This window comes from Delphinus delphis, chromosome 10 (genome assembly GCF_949987515.2).
Source record: "Delphinus delphis chromosome 10, mDelDel1.2, whole genome shotgun sequence".
NCBI lineage: Eukaryota > Metazoa > Chordata > Mammalia > Artiodactyla > Delphinidae > Delphinus > Delphinus delphis.
The window spans coordinates 61,002,268-61,018,933 of record NC_082692.2 but is presented as its reverse complement, the minus strand read 5'-3'; the positions used below and the strand labels follow the sequence as shown (position 1 = coordinate 61,018,933).

Here is a 16,666-nt window from a genome sequence, read left to right as displayed (position 1 = left end):
AATTAAATTACAATAATTCATGTAAAACCTTTAGCACATAGTAATTATTCAACAAATATTAGTTAATTTATATTTGGGGGAATTTATAGAAGGTCCTTTGTGGTCAACTTTTGCTGTTCAAGTGGCACTTGCAAGAATTAAAAAAAGATGTTCTCTGTGGGCATAAAATTCAATATGGCAGCACACGCTGTTGATCCTAGCTCCATAACCCCTTGGCCTGCTCTGAATTTGCCTGCAGCTGTAGGGGACAGTGTGCTGACAGTCTCTTCAAGGACCTATACATGCCTGCTTCTCTACGTGAAGGTACCCACCAGGGTTTGGGACTTAAAACCCTCAGAGATAAGTCTTAACCAGTTAGGGATGGGAGAAATTGGATAAATACCCTGTCTTTTCCATCCCTGGAGAGAACAAATCTAAGGTGCATTTCACATGTTCCTCAGAGAATCCTCAGAGGAACTGAGCTTCAGTTACCCACAGGGAAACCTACTCTCTTATGAATCCTGGATGGGGTTTTCCTCCTTCTGTCTCACCGTCCCTGCGCTTTTTCTTGTGCTTCCTGAGATGACCTCCTAAATAAACGAGCTGCACCAAGACCTTGCACGGAATCTGCCTTTTGGAGGAACATTAACACAGATACATATGTATTAAATTATCCTAGTAATTGTATTGTTCACATCCTCTAAGGAGTGTTTCTTAAATCTCATTTCATATTATAATCAACTGGAGAAAAATATATTTCTGGAGATTGGCAAATAAAAAACCAAATCCAGATTTAGTAAGGAGAGATTTTATTCAAAAGGATTATTGCAAAGGGGGGCAGAAGGGACCTTTGCACTAAGGGGAGTAGAGCTACTGCAATAGGGAGAGGCTCTGACCATAAGACCTCAAAGGTTAGGTAAAAAGTTTTTCTTTTATACAGAGGAGTAAATAAGACTAGAAAGAACCAGGTGTGGAGGAGTGGGGTAAAAGAGTGATGTTGGGGAGAGGGAATTTCCCCCTCTACCCTCTTGAGTTCCTGTGTCTGGACTAATAATAAGGTTGACACAAAGATTAATAGGAAAAAAAGAAACCAATTTTAATTTGTGCACACCAAGGTTTCATAGAAATGGGACCTAAGAAGTGGCCAAAGCAGGCAGTTTTTAAATTTTTTAAACAAAGAAACAATAAATTTGTGAGGAATTGACAGAACAAAGAAACTTAGGCTTTGGGTGCTTAATGAGTAAGGAATTTAAGCATAGTTTGGGTTTGGGTAGTAAATTAGTAAAGAAGTAACAACGTTTTCTTATATAGGCTTCTCAGTCCTGAATTCCCTATCTCTGGTGATAAGAATTACCTTTCTACAGGGAGGGGAAACTTTCATAGAGATATGTATTTCCTGTTTTCAGTGGACAGAGAGAAAGCTCAAAGTGTCCCTTTTGCATGGGCCATTTCTTAAGTAACTTTAATTAAAAAATAATCAATATGCCATTGTGATGTATTTTGGGGTGGTCTGCCCTGGGCCCCAACAGTGACCTGATGGGAGTAGATCAGAGAATGTTTTACCCTGAGGCCAGCCTTTTCTCAGGAGAGGTTGTTAAGGATGTTGACTTAAACAAAAATGCACATGAGAGTTGTGAGTTTAAGTTTTTTTCAGGGTCTTACTGAAGACTATAGCCTGGGAGCCAGTCATTCAGTAGCTCTGAGTAAACTGCTCCAAAGAGGTAGGAGAGGAGACAGTATTTTTATGAATTTTTTGGCTAAGACATATACACAACTCAAGCATACATCTTGGTAAAAGATTAATGCTAAAAAAAAAAGATTAAAGTTAATCACAAACAAAATCAAGTTAATGATTTTAATGCTTTTCCATGTACAGGAAGATGCAAGAAGCTGGGGTCACTGGAATACTTTCTGAGATATGCATCTTAGCTATCTAGGGGCCCATCGATTCAAAGAACAGAGTGCCTCATTTTGTTTTTTCATCCTGAATTCCCCTCAAGGCCCATTGTGCACTGTCAGTGGGTGACTGCAGTGGGTTGTGACTTAACCTTTGTAGAACCGGATGGTGAGTTATACTCCTCATTCTTTTTTTGCTCACAAGGAGGACTGTGTGCTGGCTCAGATTGAGCGTGGGTTAAAGCTTAGGGAGCTTGGAGGAAAGAATCTTAACCGAAGTTTAACAAGCATTTTGTTCTGATTGGTCAATGGGAACAAGCAGTTCATTTAATCATTTATGAGGCCAAGAATGGGAACTTAAAGGGTCCGTGTCTAGTCTTGTCATAGGTAAACAAGGGGGCACACGTAAGTCTTACCTAAGTCATATGGAAGAGCATGGTTCTTTGTAGTCTTTTCCAGAACACAAAAAAGGCTCTGTGTGTGCACACACACACGTGTGTGTGTGTGTGTGTGTGTGTGTGTGTGTGTTTCTTTGACTGTCCCTGTTTTCCAGGAGCACATGGCTCAGGGAAAATTCAACATTGTCAGGATGAAGCCTGGACTACAATATTTTCTAGAAGCTCCCCAGGTAATGTATAGATTACAATAAAAGAATTGAGAGACACATCAACTAATCAAAACGTGTGGACCTTATTCAAATCCTAATTCAAACAAAACTATTTGTAAAAATGACCTTTATAAAACAATTGGGAATTTTAATACTGAATCTTTGATGAAGTTAAGGAATTACTGCTATTTTTTAGGTGGGATAATGATATTGTACCTATGAATTTTTAATTTTTTAAAAAAGTGATAATGGTATTGTCATTATATTTTTTAAAAAGATTCCTTATATTTTAGAGATACTCATTGGAGGAAATGTGTGTAGGTTAAATGATATGATTTCTGGGATTTGCTTCAGTATCATATAGAAGGGGAAAAAGTGGGTGTGGAAAGTTGGCCATGAATTGGTAACTGTCAAAGTTGGGTGGTGTGGGTCACGTGGGTTCATTAGATTAGTCTGTCTACGCTTGCATATGTTTGAAATAAAAAAGCTTTTCTAAGGAAGCTCCCTAATTGTTCTTAATAGGCAGCCCATGTTGAAAACTGCTTTTTATATCCTTACTTATTTTTAGTCTGCTCAATTGCCAAGACCTGAAAGAGGTCTGTTAAGGGTTCCTTTTCCATGGCTATTGCATTTCTTTCCATTTCCCCTTGTATTTTCTGCAATGCTTCATTTCTATAATTCATTGCTTTATTGTTTGACACATTAAGGTTTATGAAAGATTTCCTTTTCCTTGCCATGAAAAAAATGTTCATGGCAAAAGTAAAAAAAAAAATCAAGTAGTATAAAAAGGTATACTGAAAAATAGATTTCTCTTTCAACTCAGATTCCCAACTTTCAGTCCCTCTGCTGAGTGTCAGACACAATTATCAATTTCCTCTCTCTCCATCAAGAAATAGTCGATGTGTATGTGAACACATATATGTACATATGTACACATACTTGGAAGGCAGCTATGCTCACCACTATACCACCAATGCCATATTCAGGTACATATATTTGAATGTCATACACACACACACATACACACAATTGGGACCAAAGGATTTTACATTCTGTTAGACTTCTTGCATTTATCACTTTAATCTTGTACAGAAAATGGAAAACTATACAGGGTTGTGGTCAACCCTGCAGCATTACTGATTCTGTTTCTATGAGAGCTATTTTACAACTCTGTAAATTATAGATAACTGATAACAAGGCAGAATAACTCCTATCTATAGACATGTAAATCAATTCTGTCAAGTGCAGGGACAACCTCCTCCACTGGTAGTAAACCAGTTTGGCCCTCATTTGCACATCCATTTCACCCTTCCTTTATTGCACATGAATCTGTGCTTCCTGACTTCTCCTTTGAGCCAGTTATGACATCTGACTAGCCCTCCTCAGTATAAAAGTCTTTCCATGTCCCTGTTTCTTGATTGTGGGGAAAAGGCTTCAGTCTCACAGGCCTTTCCCACATTCCAAAAAGCTGGCTCAAGCCGTTAATGATTAGGAAAAGAGAGTCACAGGACTCCTGGTTCCTCTTGAAGGAATATAGATAACAATCTGATCCATATCTTTGAGTTGTTCTGCAGAAACTGAGACCCTCACCCAGGTGGAGGATAGTGACTATATGCTGACCACAAGCACTAGACCCCAGACTGGTTGGAACCAGAAGGCTGAGATTCCTAATACATCACCCTGTTACCTCACCACCAACCAATCAGAAGAAGTTTCAGGAACTGATCAGGCATCCCACGACCCTATACCCTAACAATATCTTTTAAAACCCTTGCCTGAAAGCCATTGGGAAGTTTGGGTCTTTTGAGCACAAGCAGCCCATACTCCTTGCTTGGCCCTTGCAATAAACCTTTCTCTGTTCCAAAAGCCGACGTTTTGATTTGTTTGGCCTCACTGTGCGCTGGGCACACAAACTTAGGTTTGACAACAGTCCTTCATTGTGAGCAAAATGAAATCGTTAACACTTGTTCATTTTATATCTGCATGAGAGTCATGTTTTTTTTTTTTTTAAGAATTATCCTTTAACAGCGTTTCACAAATAGGCTGAACATACAACTCTGGGATTTAAGGAAAACCCAACTTTACTTCTGTCTCTCATTGTCCAGTGTGAATAACTGTCTGGATGTATCAACTCATTTAATCTGTCCCAGTCATTTGCTTCAACAATGCATCAGAGGACGAGGGGAAGATGGCGGAAGAGTAAGACGCGGAGATCACCTTCCTCTCCACAGATACACCAGAAACACATCTACACGTGGAACAACTCCTACAGAACACCTACTGAACGCTGGCAGAAGACCTCAGACCTCCCAAAAGGCAAGAAACTCCTCACGTACCTGGGAGAAAAAAAGAAAAAACAGAGGCAAAAGAATAGGAATGGGACCTGCACCAGTGGAAGGGAGCTGTGAAGGAGGAAAGGTTTCCACACACTAGGAAGCCCCTTCGCGGGCGGAGACTGCAGGTAGCGGAGGGTGGAGCTTCAGAGCCGTGGAGGACAGCGCAGCAACAGGGGTGCGGAGGGCAAAGCGGGGAGATTCCCGCACAGAGGATCGGTGCCGACCGGCACTCACCAGCCCGAGAGGCTTGTCTGCTCACCCGCCGGGGCGGGCGGGGCTGCAAGCTGAGGCTCGGGCTTTGGTTGGAGCGCAGGGAGAGGACTGGGGTTGGCGGCGTGAACACAGCCTGAAGGGGTCAAGTGCACCATGTCTAGCTGGGAGGGAGTCCAGGAAAAGGTCTGGAGCTGCTGAAGAGGCAAGAGACTTTTCCTTCCCTCTTTGTTTCCTGGTGCACAAGGAGAGGGGGTTAAGAGTGCTGCTTAAAGGAGCTCCAGAGACGGGCGCGAGCCGCGGCTAAAAGCGCGGACCCCAGAGATGGGCAGGAGACGCTAAGGCTGCTGCTGCCCCCACCAAGAAGCCTGTGGGCGAGCACAGATCACTATCCACACCTCCCTTCTGGGGAGCCTGTGCAGCCCGCCACTGCCAGGTTCCCAGGATCCAGGGACAACTTACCCGAGAGAATGCACGGCGAGCCTCAGGCTGGTGCAACGTCACGCCGGCCTCTGCCGCCGCAGGCTCACCCCACACTCTGCGCCCCTCCCTCCCCCCGGCCTGAGTGAGCCAGAGCCCCCGAAACAGCAGCTCCTTTAACCACGTCCTGTCTGAGCTGAAAAACAGACGCCCTCCGGGGACGGGGACGTATATGCAGAGGCGGGTCCAAATCTAAAGCTGAGCCCCTGGGAGCTGTGAGAACAAAGAAGAGAAAGGGAAATCTCTCCTAGCAGCCTCAGAAGCAGCGGATTAAAGCTCCACAATCAACTTGATGTACCCTGCATCTGTGGAATACATGAATAGACAACGAATCATCCCAAATTGAGGAGGTGGACTTTGAGAGCGAGATTTATGATTTTTCCCCCTTTTCCTCTTTTTCTGAGTGTGTATGCTTCTGTATGAGATTTTGTCTGTATAGCTTTGCTTCCACCATTTGTCGTAAGGTTCTTTCCATCCGTTTTTTTTAAAAAAAATTTTTTTCTTAATTATTTTTTAATTTAATAACTTTATTATATTTTACTTTATTTTATTTTACTTTATCTTCTTCCTTTCTTTCGTTTTTCCTTCCTTCCCTCCTTCCTTCCTTCCTTCTTCCCACCGTCCCTCCCTCCTTTCTTTCTTTCCTTCTTTCTTTCTTCCTTCCTTCCTTCCTCTCTTTCTTTCTTTCTTTCTTTCTTTCTTCCTACTTCTACTAATTCTTTCTCTCTACTTTTTCTCCCTTTTATCCTGAGCCATGTGGATGAAAGGCTCTTGGTGCTGCAGCCAGGAGTCAGTGCTGTCCCTCTGACGTGGGAGAGCCAATTTCAGGACACTGGTCAACAAGAGACCTCCCAGCTCCACGTAATATCAAACAGCGAAAATCTCCCAGAGATTTCCATCTCAACGCCAGCACCCAGCTTCACTCAATGACCAGCAAGCTACAGTGCTGGACACCCTATGCCAAACAACTAGCAAAACAGGAACACAACCCCACCCATTAGCAGAGACACTGCCTAAAATCATAATAAGTCCACAGACACCCCAAAACACACCACCAGACGTGGACCTGCCCACCAGAGAGACAAGATCCAGCCTCATCCACCAGAACACAGGCACTAGTCCCCTCCACCAGGAAGCCTACACAACCCACTGAACCAAACTTAGCCACTGGGGACAGACACCAAAAACAACGGGAACTACGAACCTGCAGCCTGCAAAAAGGAGACCCCAAACACAGTAAGATAAGCAAAATGAGAAGACAGAAAAACACACCGCAGATGAAGGAGCAAGATAAAAACCCACCAGACCTAACAAATGAAGAGGAAATAGGCAGTCTACCTGAAAAAGAAATCAGAATAATGATAGTAAAGATGATCCAAAATCTTGGAAATAGAATAGACAAAATACAAGAAACATTTAACAAGGACGTAGAAGAACTAAAGATGAAACAAACAACGATGAACAACACAATAAATGAAATGAAAAATACTCTAGATGGGATCAATAGCAGAATAACTAAGGCAGAAGAATGGATAAGTGACCTGGAAGATAAAATAGTGGAAATAACTACTGCAGAGCAGAATAAAGAAAAAAGAATGAAAAGAACTGAGGACAGTCTCAGAGACCTCTGGAACAACATTAAACGCACCAACATTCGAATTATAGGGGTTCCAGAAGAAGAAGAGAAAAAGAAAGGGACTGAGAAAATATTTGAAGAGATTATAGTTGAAAACTTCCCTAATATGGGAAAGGAAATAGTGAATCAAGTCCAGGAAGCACAGAGAGTCCCATACAGGATAAATCCAAGGAGAAATACGCCAAGACACATATTAATCAAACTGTTAAAAATTAAATACAAAGAAAGCATATTAAAAGCAGCAAGGGAAAAACAACAAATAACACACAAGGGAATCCCCATAAGGTTAACAGCTGATCTTTCAGCAGAAACTCTGCAAGCCAGGAGGGAGTGGCAGGACATACTGAAAGTGATGAGGGAGAAAAACCTGCAGCCAAGATTACTCTACCCAGCAAGGATCTCATTCAGATTTGATGGAGAAATTAAAACCTCTACAGACAAGCAAAAGCTGAGAGAGTTCAGCACCACCAAACCAGCTTTACAACAAATGCTAAAGGAACTGCTCTAGGCAAGAAACACAAGAGAAGGAAAAGACCTATAATAACAAACCCAAAACAATTAAGAAAATGGGAATAGGAACATACATATCGATAATTACCTTAAATGTAAATGGACTAAATGCTCCCACCGAAAGACACAGATTGGCTGAATGGATGCAAAAACAAGACCCATATATATGCTGTCTACAAGAGACCCACTTCAGACCTAGAGACACATACAGACTGAAAGTAAGGGGATGGAAAAAGATATTCCATGCAAATGGAAACCAAAAGAAAGCTGGAGTAGCAATTCTCATATCAGACAAAATAGACTTTAAAATAAAGACTATTAGACGAGACAAAGAAGGACACTACATAATGATCAAGGGATCGATCCAAGAAGAAGATATAACAATTGTAAATATTTATGCACCCAACATAGGAACACCTCAATACATAAGGCAAAAACTAACAGCCATAAAAGGGGAAATCGACAGTAACACATTCATAGTAGGGGACTTTAACACCCCACTTTCACCAATGGACAGATCATCCAAAATGAAAATAAATAAGGAAACACAAGCTTCAATTGATACATTAAATAAGATAGACTTAATTGATATTTATAGGACACTCCACCCAAAAACAACAGAATACACATTTTTCTCAAGTGCTCATGGAACATTCTCCAGGATAGATCATATCTTGGGTCACAAATCAAGCCTTGGTAAATTTAAGAAAATTGAAATTGTATTAAGTATCTTTTCCGAACACAACGCCATGAGACTAGATATCAATTACAGGAAAAGATCTGTAAAAAATACAAACACATGGAGGCTAAACAATACACTACTTAATAACGAAGTGATCACTGAAGAAATCAAAGAGGAAATAAAAAAATACCTAGAAACAAATGACAATGGAGACACGACGACCCAAAACCTATGGGATGCAGCAAAAGCAGTTATAAGAGGGAAGTTTATAGCAATACAAGCCCACCTTAAGAAACAGGAAACATCTCGAATAAACAACCTAACCTTGCACCTCAAGCAACTAGAGAAAGAAGAACAAAAACCCCCCAAAGTTAGCATAAGGAAAGAAATATAAAAATCAGATCAGAAAAAAATGAAAAAGAAATGAAGGAAACAATAGCAAAGATCAATAAAACTAAAAGCTGGTTCTTTGAGAAGATAAACAAAATAGATAAACCATTAGCCAGACTCATCAAGAAAAAAACGGAGAAGACTGAAATCAATAGAATTAGAAATGAAAAAGGAGAAGTAACAACTGACACTGCAGAAATACAAAAGATCATGAGCGATTACTACAAGCAACTCTATGCCAATAAAATGGACAACCTGGAAGAAATGGACAAATTCTTAGAAATGCACAACCTGCCAAGACTGAATCAGGAAGAAATAGAAAATATGAACAGACCAATCACAAGCACTGAAATTGAAACTGTGATTAAAAATCTTCCAACAAACAAAAGCCCAGGACCAGACGGCTTCACAGGCAAATTCTATCAAACATTTAGAGAAGAGCTAACACCTATCCTTCTCAAACTCTTCCAAAATATAGCAGAGGGAGGAACACTCCCAAATTCATTCTACGAGGCCACCACCACCTTGATACCAAAACCAGACAAGGATGTCACAAAGAAAGAAAACTACAGGCCAATATCACTGATGAACATAGATGCAAAAATCCTCAACAAAATACTAGCAAACAGAATCCAACAGCACATTAAAAGGATCATACACCAAGATCAAGTGGGGTTTATTCCAGGAATGCAAGGATTCTTCAATATATGCAAATCAATCAATGTGATAAACCATATTAACAAGTTGAAGGATTAAAACCATATGATCATCTCAATAGATGCAGAGAAAGCTTTTGACAAAATTCAACACCCATTTATGATAAAAACCCTGCAGAAAGTAGGCATAGAGGGAACTTTCCTCAACATAATAAAGGCCATATATGACAAGCCCACAGCAAACATCATCCTCAGTGGTGAAAAACTGAAAGCATTTCCACTAAGATCAGGAACAAGACAAGGTTGCCCACTCTCACCACTCTTATTCAACCTAGTTTTGGAAGTTTCAGCCACAGCAATCAGAGAAGAAAAGGAAATAAACGGAATCCAAATTGGAAAAGAAGAAGTAAAGCTGTCACTGTTTGCAGATGACATGATACTATACATAGAGAATCCTAAAGATGCTATCAGAAAACTACTAGAGCTAATCAATGAATTTGGTAAAGTAGCAGGATACAAAATTAATGCACAGAAATCTCTGGCATTCCTATATACTAATGATGAAAAATCTGAAAGTGAAATCAAGAAAACACTCCCATTTACCATTGCAAGAAAAAGAATAAAATATCTAGGAATAAACCTACCTAAGGAGACAAAAGACCTGTATGCAGAAAATTATAAGACACTGATGAAAGAAATTAAAGATGATACAAATAGATGGAGAGATATACCATGTTCGTGGATTGGAAGAATCAACATTGTGAAAATGACTCTATTACCCAAAGCAATCTATAGATTCAATGCAATCACTGTAAAACTACCACTGGCATTTTTCACAGAACTAGAACAAAAAATTTCACAATTTGTATGGAAACACAAAAGACCCCAAATAGCCAAAGCAATCTTGAGAACGAAAAACGAAGCTGGAGGAATCAGGCTCCCTGACTTCAGACTATATTACAAAGCTACAGTAACCAAGACAGTATGGTACTGGCACAAAAACAGAAAGATAGATCAATGGAACAGGATAGAAAGCCCAGAGATAAACCCACGCACATATGGACACCTTATCTTTGATAAAGGAGGCAGGAATATACAGTGGAGAAAGGACAGCCTCTTTAATAAGTGGTGCTGGGAAAACTGGACAGGTACATGTAAAAGTACGAGATTAGATCACTCCCTAATACCATACACTAAAATAAGCTCAAAATGGATTAAAGACCTAAACGTAAGGCCAGAAACTATCAAACTCTTAGAGGAAAACATAGGCAGAACACTCTACGACATAAATCACAGCAAGATCCTTTCTGACCCACCTCCTAGAGAAATGGAAATAAAAACAAAAATAAACAAATGGGACCTAATGAAACTTCAAAGCTTTTGCACAGCAAAGGAGACCATAAACAAGACCAAAAGACAACCTCAGAATGGGAGAAAATATTTGCAAATGAAGCAACTGACAAAGGATTAATCTCCAAAATTTACAAGCAGCTCATGCAGCTCAATAACAAAAAAGCAAACAACCCAATGCAAAAATGGGCAGAAGACCTAAATAGACATTTCTCCAAAGAAGATATACAGACTGCCAACAAACACATGAAAGAATGCTCAACATCATTAATCATTAGAGAAATGCAAATCAAAACTACAATGAGATATCATCTCACACCAGTCAGAATGGACATCATCAAAAAATCTAGAAACAATAAATGCTGGAGAGGGTGTGGAGAAAAGGGAACACTCTTGCACTGCTGGTGGGAATGTGAATTGGTTCAGCCACTATGGAGAACAGTATGGAGGTTCCTTAAAAAACTACAAATAGAACTACCATATGACCCAGCAATCCCACTACTGGGCATATACCCTGAGAAAACCATAATTCAAAAGGAGTCATGTACCAAAATGTTCATTGCAGCTCTATTTACAATAGCCCAGAGATGGAAACAACCTAAGTGCCCATCATCGGATGAATGGATAAAGAAGATGTGGCACATATATACAATGGAATATTACTCATCCATAAAAAGAAACGAAATTGAGCTATTTGTAATGAGGTGGATGGACCTAGAGTCTGTCACACAGAGTGAAGTAAGTCAGAAAGAGAAAGACAAATACTGTATGCTAACACATATATATGGAATTTAAGAAAAAAAAATGTCATGAACAACCTAGGGGTAAGACAGGAATAAAGGCACAGACCTACTGGAGAACGGACTTGAGGATATGGGGAGGGGGAAGGGTGAGCTGTGACAAAGCGAGAGAGAGGCATGGACATATTTACATTACCAAACGTAAGGTAGATAGCTAGTGGAAAGCAGCCGCATAGCACAGGGAAAGCAGCTCAGTGCTTTGTGACTGCCTGGAGGGGTGGGATAGGGAGGGTGGGAGGGAGGGAGACGCAAGAGGGAAGACATATGGGAACATATGTATATGTATAACTGATTCACTTTGTTATAAAGCAGAAACCAACACACCATTGTAAAGCGATTATACCCCAATAAAGATGTTAAAAAAAAAAAAAGAAAAACCACATAAAAAAAACGCATCAAAAAAAATTCTTTTACTGTATTTTTCAGTTAAATGTAATTGCACTTGTAGGATGAATTTCTAGAAGAGCAACTGCTAAATCACCCTCCAAGGAGATTATACCAATTTATCCTCCCACGAAGTCTCTAAAATGATGGGTTTTCCACATTCTCTGAACACAGTATATTATCAAATTTTTAGATCTTTTCCAATCTGGTAGGTGAAAAATGGAATCTTATTTAAATATGTATTTCCTTCATTATGAATGAGATTAAACACATTTTCATACAATGTAAGCCATTAATTTTCTTTTTCTGTAAGCTGCCTATTTATGTCCTTTGTTCATTTTTTTTCCATTGTGTTTTGGTACTTTTCATATTAACTTGTATGCTCTCTTGGTATATTAAGGAAATTGGCCCTTTGTCATGTGTGTTGCAAATATATTTTCCCATTGTGGTGCTGGGGTACCATGAAGAGACGGGGCAAAACAAGCGTAGTACAACTCAGTGGACTGATAATATAGCTGCATCTAGAAAGGCTGCAATTCTCCAGCCCTCCAGAAGTGACTGAGCTGTTACCTTCTCATTCACAACCGCTCAGCAATGGGATCTAATTGAAGTGCAAGAAAAAGACTCACTGAAGAGTTACCATGGAAACTAGCCCTCCCACAGCATTTAGCATTCAAAAGCTTCTGCAGGCATTCATGTACAACAAATTAGCAAAGAAAGATTTCCAGACTCACAACCCTAATTTTGAATGCAGTTTAAAGGTGTTTGGAGGCATAAAGAATACCTGTGGTTTCTATAGGGAGTTTACCAGGAAAATAATTGTCTTGGGTTCTAGCTTCTGTGCAAGATAATTTGTTGAGATATTCGAGGGTACTTTGTTTTTGCAGCAGTTTTCCCTCCTTCCCCCACCTTCTGCTGATGGTTGCCAGTCCACAGTACTTGCTGATCTCAGGAGTGGTTTGTAATAGCGGTCCTGAAGCTTAAAGACTCCCTCTTGTCTTGCCTTTAAAGAAAGCCCAAGCTCAATGAAGAGCTTAGGCTGCAAATCTAGGTGGGAAAGGGTGTGCAGGGGAAAAAAATCCATACTCTTTGTAGGGCAGAGAGGTCAGTGAAAGCAGGAAGAGAGGTTCTACAAAGAGTAAAGACCTGTGACCACTGTTGAAAGCATCCCGGTTGGTGACAGACCCTGGTCAATGATGGCTGCATATCTTAGAAGGGTGGGGCCCTAGGCACTAGGATTTCCAGCTATAACAAAAACCCCCAGTCCCAGTGGAGGAAAAGAACAGAGGGCTGGCCACTTTCAAAGGACACTGGGCACCTCAGCCCTAACCACTGTGGCCTGAGGATTGTTGGTGCCTCCCCGTATGACTCCTGGTCATTCGTCAGTGACCTAACAGTGGATCAAGGTAGTCAGAGGAGTCTTAATAATAACTGAGGATGACTTTTCCATCATTTTGGCTGTCTGGGAACTCAGAATTATAAATAATTTCAATAAGCTAATATGATATACTTATATGTCAAAGTTTTAGAGTAAAATTCACATACACTGTACTTTTTTGGACTAGTATTTTAGGAAGCCTCAGGCAGTTCAGCTCCTGTACAAAAATTCCACCACAAAAAAGTACATTTGTGGGACTTCCCTGGTGGTCCAGTGGCAAAGAATCTGCCTTCCCATGCAGGGGACGCCAGTTCGATCCCTGGTCTCGGAACTAAGATTCCACATGCCGCAGGGGAACTAAGCCCGCACACTGCAACGAAGAGCCCCCGCAGCGCAACAAAAGATCCCGCATGACGCAACGAAGACCAGACGCAGCCAAGAATAATAAATAAATAAACAAATAAAATTTTAAAGTACATTTGTGATGTAGGTTTAATTTTTTTTGTCCACTTAGTAAATACTTATAAATGCATTCATTTTGCTTTATTTTCTTTTATTCCCACAATCAATTATGGTTTTTTATGGGAGTGAATAGGCTTTCTAAAAATGTACTTTGATTATGACATTTTATCAGTAGGAAATAAGTACCAAGGATTTTAAGGTCTGACTTGTCACACATTAGAGCCAGTGAGGTTCAAAATCAGGGATGGCTTGGATGGTTCTCTACTGCCCTCCAGTGGGAAAGCTAGACAAGGTCAAAACATTTTTGCAATGGAAGAAACTGGCTTCTCTTCCTAATATTGGCCTGTAAGAACCTAGGGGTAAGACAGGAATAAAGACACAGACCTAGTAGAGAATGGACTTGAGGATATGGGGAGGGGGAAGGGTAAGCTGTAACAAAGCTAGAGAGAGGCATGGACATATATACACTACCAAACGTAAGGTAGATAGCTAGTGGGAAGCAGCCACATAGCACAGGGAGAGCAGCTCAGTGCTTTTTGACTGCCTGGAGGGGTGGGATAGGGAGGGTGGGAGGGAGGGAGACGCAAGAGGGAAGACATATGGGAACATATGTATATGTATAACTGATTCACTTTGTTATAAAGCAGAAACCAACACACCATTGTAAAGCAATTATACTCCAATAAAGATGTAAAAAAAAAAGAAGTAAAAAGAACTAAAGGATACTTTTTTCCCAGTGTGTTCAGAAATAAGTTAACGTTGAATAAGGAGTCAATCAGTAAAGCCTTCTAAGACTGTATTTAAACCTGAGGATTTGCTGACAAGACATAAACTAGCATACAACTTTTGACATAAACATCTTAAGCATTCGGAGTCTCTATGTTTACTTATATAATATTGCTTCACTTATGCATGTTTATTTAATTATGATCTTGTAGTCTATTACATATCATAACACCCTATTTCTTTAAGGAAGCATTGTTTTAGAGAATCATTAAAGAATTATAAGGAAATAATGCAGCTTCTCAATTTCTTCATGAAGTTGGTTGATATCATGACAGGCTTGCTTTACAAAGTTTATTTAGCACTTCCACATTACTTGCATGAGGCTTAAAATTTTATTCTTTTTAAAATTCATCTTTAAAATATCCAAATTAATGCATTAAGCACTAGCAGACCGTAGCAGCTGCAAACCAAGGCGTTACATGATTGTGTGCTTTTAAACAAATGTTCAAAACATATTAATTCCTCTTAAAGAATTAAAACAGAAAACATTCATGTCTCCCCCCCGATGATGGTAAGTCTGGGGTTTGGTTCAAAGACATACCTGGTCACCTTCACTTCCTTCAGTAAATGGCTTGGTCATGGAGCCAGAAAACATGTATTTAAACATGTGGACAAATCTGTTAAAAGGCCTTATCATTTCATGAATCTTTTTCCAGGCTGTTGAAAACAAGAAAGCAGGCAAGAACAAAAGATAAATTTCAAGCTGGTATGAAAACTTTACAAAGTGATAGAGCCTACATTATATAAAAGAGGAGAAAATCTATCCTGGGAAATTACAACATTTTGGTAATGTTATTATAACATTTTGGCAATGTTTCCTGAGCAAGGTGATGATTAAAAATAATACCTAAAGTATATTGAATATTTCCTACCTACCAGGTACTGTGGTAAGGTTATTTCATAAGAACCATATGAAATAGGTACTGTTATGATTCCATTTTACAGATTTAAAAAACTGAAGATGTAAGAAGTTAATTGACAGGTAACTGACAGAGGGAAGGGTCCCTCCAGAGTAAGATTTAACAAGAACCACTCTGGTTTATTTGTAAGTAGAAGCCTTCTAGAACTCTTATTTACTTTTTAAATCGATTGTATTTTTATTTAATACGTATGTGGATTTTTTTTTCAGGATGTTAAAGTTTTCATGTTGCCTAGGACTTTAAACAGAGGTCTCAAAAACTGAGAAAAATATAGTAGGTGTCAAGGCTTCTTACATTTTGAATAAAGGTACCAATCTTCCTATGGAGGAAATTCTAAGAGACTGATGAAGGAATTCTCCCAGGATAAGCCTCCTGACAGTTACACAAGAAAAGACAAAGAATTAAATGGAGATTGAAGAAGCTGATGATGAGACTATCTTTGTAAAGTTGTGAAAGTGCTGTGACATTTCCCCTCCTCATGGAGAAGGGAGGGTGCATTAGTTATCTATTGCTGCATAACAAATTATCCCACAACAACAAACATTTATTATCTCACACAGTTTCTGCAGTGGCAGGAATTTGGGAGCAGTTTAGCTGAACAGTGCTGCCTCAGAGTTTCTCACCAAGTTGCAGTCAAGATGTCATCTGATTAATTAAGCTGAGGTCACATGCATAGACTCTTGCTATAAGAAGGCTAGAAAAACTGAGTAACTGTCTTTATCACTTTCTGTAAGCAGTGCTCACCACCAAGACACATAGTGCGGAATTCCCCAAACACAGAAAGAGAACTCAAATGATGGACAGCAGAAAATAAAGCCACAAAAATATCAAATGTAAAGTCATCCCTTTGGCTGCCCAACACCAATATAACCACTGCTTTCAATGCTTACACTTCAAAAAAAAGTTGTCACTTAAAATACTGCAACTATCCTTTACACAGTCAAAGATGCACTCACTCTGTCACCCTCCAAAAGAGTCAACCCAATGCTTCATCAATTACCACATCCATCCTCCATTTCTAAGTCTACAACCTCTAGTTGCTATCTTTTCCTCTGCAACTTACTAAATAATGAATTTACCAACAATAGGACACCCCACATATAATAGTGAAGTAAAGGGTAAAGAAAGAAAATAAAAGTTAAAACACTTAAAAGTATACATGATACATCAAGAAAGGAAAGGAAACATGACTGTTCTCATTTCT

General features: G+C 39.6%; 1 protein-coding gene across 1 annotated transcript in view; it reads right to left on the bottom strand.

The window, feature by feature from the left end:
* Positions 1–16,666, bottom strand: part of SCN11A (sodium voltage-gated channel alpha subunit 11) — a 130,669-nt gene that overhangs the window by 111,543 nt on the left and 2,460 nt on the right. The window contains exon 3 of the mRNA XM_060022322.1: positions 15,084–15,199. The gene's annotated coding sequence lies outside the window, so the exon portion shown is untranslated. The remainder of the gene's footprint in view (positions 1–15,083; positions 15,200–16,666) is intronic.